The sequence below is a fragment of the Drosophila santomea genome, chromosome 2L, assembly GCF_016746245.2.
Source record: "Drosophila santomea strain STO CAGO 1482 chromosome 2L, Prin_Dsan_1.1, whole genome shotgun sequence".
Taxonomy (NCBI): Eukaryota; Metazoa; Arthropoda; class Insecta; order Diptera; family Drosophilidae; genus Drosophila; species Drosophila santomea.
The window spans coordinates 26,861,283-26,867,937 of record NC_053016.2 but is presented as its reverse complement, the minus strand read 5'-3'; the positions used below and the strand labels follow the sequence as shown (position 1 = coordinate 26,867,937).

The window sequence follows — 6,655 nt, the reverse complement described above, 5'->3', positions numbered from 1 at the left end:
CAATTTAACATTGCTAATAGCGTCTTTTCGCTGATATTTGTAATTTATTTTGTTTTATTTATAAATTTATATATATTTATATATATTTATATATATTTAAATAAATTGATTTTGTACAGAGCTCGATGAATATACGTCTTACCCCGACGCGAGTCGAAATATTAATTATTAAGTATAAAATAAAATCATCAGCGAAAGGTAAATGTAGGTATTTCATAAAAGAATTCGGTAGTGTACATAGCAGCTCAGCCAGTATTAAATTTAAAGCGCTTTTAAAATTACATAATCTATATATATAAAAATTGAGAACAAGTTTCACCAATGATTATAACTCCAGAACGCATGAGCCGATTTCAACGGATTTGCATTCGTTGGAAAGGTCTCGGGCTCCGTTAGGACAAGATTCTGGAAAAAGTCAAAAGAAAAGCGGGAAAACCGCTTTTTAGTGCAGTGCCATTTCACATGCAGTGCCATTTCTAAAACATAGGATGTCATTCTTCTCTGCTCATTTCGTTTTTTAATTCATGAGACAAATTTGCTAAACACATGATTTATTGAATTCTACGGTATGTGTTGTTGTTAGTGCGGAGTTTTATTTCTTGGATATTGGATATTTTATTTGGAAATCGTATTCCATGTAAGTATTTTGCATCATATATTTCATCATACAGCAAATAAAATGCCACGACCAAGGCGTACTAATATTAGTCGCCGTACACGTAATGCTAATACTTTAAGGTCGAATAGAACATTGCAAAGTGAGGAAGAGCGTGCATAAATTAATGCAGATAGAAGAGATCGATATGCACGAAATCGAAACTCACCTAATCGATCTGTTGATAGGCAGCCACCTCGAAATCGGCCAATGCGAGTGGGAGTTCGTGTTTTGCAGCAAACGCTCCTTGCTGCTTTTAATTACGATAGTGCGATTGATTACAGTGCATATGGCTGTATTGGTGGAATGACGGTGAGATGTGCACATTGTGGTGCAGCCAAATTTCCAAATGAAACAGATTGCATGTGCTGTGCTAACGGTAAAGTGAAATTGCCAACATTTGAATCTCCACCTGATCCACTACGTTCGCTGATTTTTGGAATGGTATCAAGTCGACACATTTTTTGTCTCATATTCAAGAATACAATGCATCATTTCAAATGACTTCTTTTGGTGCGACAAAAATTGTAAGAGACAATTTTATGCCGACGTTCAAAGTGATTAGTTCTTCTTCCTTCTTCTTCTTCATCTTCCTTCCTCCTTTTTATTTCTCCTCCTTCTTCTTCTTCCTTCTTCGTCTCACATATTACAGATTCAGGGTCAGATTTACCACCGCGCTGGCTCATTATTACCATATCCTGATACCGACCATCAATTCTTACAAATCTATTTCGTTGGAAATGAAAATCGCGAATTGGATCGGCGACGTACAATTGCTTCGAGGGCAAGGCGACAAATTGTTTCTGAGCCTCAAACAATTAGTTCGATTATTCAAAATCGCTCTGGATCGTATGCCATCGGATAACCACAAAATCATCATAAAAGCCGATAGAACACCCATTGGAGAGCATGCAAGACGATTTAATGCACCGACAATCGATGATGTGGCTATTGTAATTGTTGGGGACCAGTTTCAATCTCGCGACATCGTGCTACATCGAAGAAATGAGCAATTACAGCGCAGCTATGATGGATTATAATTTCCATTATTGTACTGGAAAGGTGATGACGCCTATAATATCCTTATACCAATGATAGATCCACAAACCGGTAGAGTATAATATAAATTTAATATGCGTTCACTTTAACACAAGAAAATATTTTAATTTTTTGATAATGCATTCATTACATTCATTACATTCAAAAAAAGTTAGTGCGATGAACTATTATTCCTACAGATTCATGATTTGCCCACAAGAAGACAATTTCATTTTGAGATGTGGCAAACTTTTCAATCAATACGCTGTTGACATGTACGCAAAAATAGAAATAGAACGTCTGAATTACCTTCGATTCAATCAAACAAAATTACGATCGGAAGAATATATACATTTGCGAGATGCAATAGTGAATGATGGTAATGCAAATGATATCGGACGTTTAACAATATTACCATCCACATATGTCGGCAGTCCGCGTCACTTGCATGAATACACGCAAGATGCAATGTCATACGTTCGCAAATATGGTCGACCAGACTTATTTATAACATTTACATGCAATCCACAGTGGGCGGACATAAATAAAAATTTATTTTTTGGACAAAAACCAATTGCATTTCGACAGAAATTAAAGGCATTGATAGATTTGATTGTCAAATTTAAAATATTTGGAGACGTGTGTTGCTGGATGTATTCGATTGAATGGCAGAAACGAGGGCTACCGCACGCACACATATTGATATGGTTGATTCAAAAAGTTACACCAAATGAGATTGATCGCATTATATCAGCCGAAATTCCAGATCAAAACAGCGATCCACAATTATTTCAAGTTGTTACGAAAAACATGATTCACGGACCATGCGGTGAACTAAATTTAAATTTGACATGCATGATCGATGGAAAATGCTCTAAACGGTATCCAAGAGCATTGAAACAATAACAGGCAATGACGGATACCCATCGTATCGACGTCGGTCACCAGACGATTTTGGCCATACAACAACAATTAGAGTTCATAATCAAGACACTATCATTGATAATCGTTGGGTTATCACCGCTATTATCAGAAATATTTGAAGCTCACATTAACGTTGAATATTGTAATTCAGTGAAGTCAATCAAATATATATGAAAATATGTCAACAAGGGAAAAGACATGGCTGTTTTTGGAGTAACTGGTGACAATAGATATGATGAAATTTCACAATATTCACCGCTATTATCAGAAATATTTGAAGCTCACATTAACGTTGAATATTGTAATTCAGTGAAGTCAATCAAATATATATGAAAATATGTCAACAAGGGAAAAGACATGGCTGTTTTTGGAGTAACTGGTGACAATAGATATGATGAAATTTCACAATATCAAATGGGACGTTACATTAGCACTAATGAAGCTCTTTGGAGAATTTATTTATTTCCAATGCATGAGCGATATTCTGCTATGGTTCATTTGGGTGTTAATTTGGAAAATGGACAACGTGTTTATTTTATTAATCCAAATGTGGAGCAGAGAGCGGCACAGCCAGCAGCAACAACATTACCTGCATTCTTCGAATTGTGTGAAAGTGATGAATTTGCAGGAACATTGGTATCTTCGGACGTACCACACTATTTCATTTGGACTGCAAAAAAATGGCAATGACGTAAAAGAGGAGCCCCAGTTGATGGTCATCCAGGCGTTTTATATGAAGATACTATGGGAAGGTTGTACACAGTTCATCCAAACAACGTAGAGTGCATTTATTTGCGACTGTTGTTGGTAAACGTTGTAGGACCACGGTCATTTCAACATTTGCGTCAGACATATCGCGAAGCATGTGAACACTTACATTTGTTGGAAAATGATGCACATTGGGATTTGACACTTAACAATGCATCGATTTCTTCTTCTCCACATCAAATACGTATGCTATATGGCATAATAGCAGTACAGAATGATGTTGGTGGATTGTATTTTTTCGATGCGCCGGGAGGTACGGGTAAAACATTTGTGGTATCATTGATTTTGGCAGCCACAACAAAAAATTGCATTGGCACTTGCTTAGTCAGGAATTACTGCTACTTTATTGGATGGTGGGCAAACAGCACACTCAGCATTAAAATTGCCGTTAAGTGTGCAGGTTTGTTTGTATTCATTAATTGATCTACTTAAAATACATTAGTGCTAATTACTATATTATTTTTGAACGTACAGGTGATTGACAATCCTACATGCAACATATCAAGAAATTGTGGAATGGCAACAGTTTTGCACCAAGCAGCAATTATTCTATTGGATGAATGTACAATGACCCATAAAAAATCTCTGGAAGCATTAAACAGAACAATGCAAGATCTACGTCGCAATCAACAAATTTTTGGTGGTGCACTAATATTTTTGTCAGGAGATTTCCGACAAACATTGCCCGTCATTCCACGTGCAACGTTAGCGGATCAGGTCAATGCGTGCTTAAAGTATTATTTCCTATGGCGATATGTCCAAAAATTGACATTGAACAAAAACATGCGTGTTCAATTGCACAATGATCAATCTGCAGAACGGTTTTCGAAGCAATTATTAGAAATCGGAAGTGGCAAAGTTCCAAATACAAATGGCTTGATCACTTTTCCAAACAATTTTTGTACAATTCTACAATCTAAAGGCGAATTAATAGAAAGCGTTTTTCCAAATATAATTCAAAATCACAGAAATCACGAATGGTTGGCAGAACGAGCAATATTGTCACCAAAAAATGTACATGTCAATGAAATCTATTTTCACATTCAAGAAAAATTGTTGTAAAAAAATTGATATTGACTGGAAAAGCGAAAGGAGAAATGGTGTTCATTCTGCGTATTCCGTTGATACCAACAGACATGCCGTTTGAATTTAAGCGACTGCAATTCCCAGTGCGTCTATGATTTGCCATGTCCATCAATAAGGCACAAGGACAAACGCTTCAAGTATGCGGGTTGAATTTGGAAGAGCCGTGTTTTTCTCATGGGCGCTACGTAGCCTGTTCAAGAGTTGGCATTCCAAACTCTTTATTTGTATTCGCTCCAAATGGACAAACGAAAAATATCCAAATGTTTTGGATTGAAAATAACAATTTTCAAATAAAAAAAATGACTTTCATATAACAAATTCTAGGAATTTTTTATTGCATAGGGCCCACTAGTATATTGATAACTGAGTGGTTATTTACTTTATAGAGAGAAAAATATAGATTTTTACATTTAGTTGTACTCTACATTTACTTTACTTTGTTTTTTTTTACGGATCAGTTTTTTCTCCGATTGAGTTTAGTTCGGTGTTATGCAGACTTACCTCTAAATTTTCAGTCGGGGGAAAGCGCTTTCGGCGAATCTGTCGGGAGGGGTAGAGGGCATTTAGATCACTTTCGATTTTGTACTCTCGATCACTCTCAATTTTTACCTGGAAACGTCTTTAATTTTCTCGTCATTTTCTTGTAGTTGAGGTAATTATTTTTCACTGACTTTAATATCACGCAATTATCATTGCTTTTATATAGTTTACACCACTTGACCGATTCACTTCATGGTTGTTCACTTTTCTTAACTATTTTACATTAACGCATGATTTTCTTTGTTATATCAATTTTTTGTTTTTAGGATGTACTTTTTGTGTGACGACCGATGGATGCACCTCTTTCGTTAAAGTCATCGAAGCGGGAGTACCTCAAGGAAGTGTGTTTGGCCCCACTTTATACTCTATCTTCTCCTCGGATATGGCCACCCATACAGCAGTCACTGGACTAGATCGCAAAGATGTGCTGATTGCGACACATGCTGATGACACCTCAGTCCTGACAAAGAGTAACAGCATTACCGAGGCATCGGATGCACTGCAAAAGTACCTGGATGCATTTCAGAATTGGGAACGTCTGCATCAACGCGAAAAAATGTGCAAATGTAACTTTCACAAACAGAACAAAAAGCTGCAGCGACGTCTCACTTAAAGGAAGAGTGCCTAACCACAAGTCATCTTACAAATACCTCGAAGTGATCTTAGATAGGAAATTAATATTTGGAAGGAACAATACGGCGACCAAGGTTTCTAAAATGCCGTGGTTGATTGCTGCCCGCAACAAACTTTCCATCGCCAACAAGGTTAAAATCTACAAGACCATATTAGGTACTGACCTATTCTATGCCATACAGGTGTACGGGATCGCTGTCAAAGCGCACCTGAATAAAATTCGGGTTCTCCAGGCAAAAACGCTCAGGAAGATCACAGGCGCTCCTTGGTACATGAGGGTCCAGAGACATTGAACGTGATCTGAAGGTGCCAAAAATTGGAGACAGGATTCAGGAGTTAGCAAAAAAATATAATGATAGGCTAGAATCTTATCCCAATAGCCTAGCGAGGCGACTTAGTATCGCAGCCCAAAGTCATCGGACTAGAACGAGAAGACTGAAACATTACCACCCTCAAGACCTGATTAACCGTGACTTAACCTGCTACATATAAATCCTTTCAATTCTTTACTATATATTATTATTCCATTTCCGTTAATAACCACCTAATGTTATCTTTGTAAATAACTTAGATATCAATAAAAATTCGTTCAAAGTAACTCAGATTAGATTAAGTTGTCCAATAAGGGTAATAATACGCTACTCCAAATAAACAATTTCGTTAAAAACTATTTGTTGGGACACTCTTCAAATCCATTGCCTACTTTTATTATTTTAGTCCTCAGCCGCTGCTTTTTATACCCGTTAATCGTAGAGTAAAAGGGTATACTAGATTCGTTAAAAAGTATGTAACAGGCAGAAGGAAGCGTTTCCGACCATGTAAAGTATATATATTCTTGATCAGGATCAATAGCCGAGTCGATCTGGCCATGTCCGTCCGTCTGTCTGTCCGTCCGTATGAACGCTGAGATCTCAGGAACTACTAAAGCTAGAAGGTTGAGATTAAGCTCACTTTTGAAAAATGTTTTAATATTTTTTCATTTTTGTATTGGTCTTGTAAATTTCTATCGAT

General features: G+C 36.8%; 1 long non-coding RNA gene across 1 annotated transcript; it reads left to right on the top strand.

The window, feature by feature from the left end:
* Positions 1-508: 508 nt before the first annotated feature.
* On the top strand, positions 509-6,248 carry LOC120458599. The gene is made up of 2 exons (XR_005617208.1): positions 509-637; positions 5,278-6,248. It is a non-coding gene; the product is annotated as an uncharacterized LOC120458599 (long non-coding RNA).
* Positions 6,249-6,655: the final 407 nt, after the last annotated feature.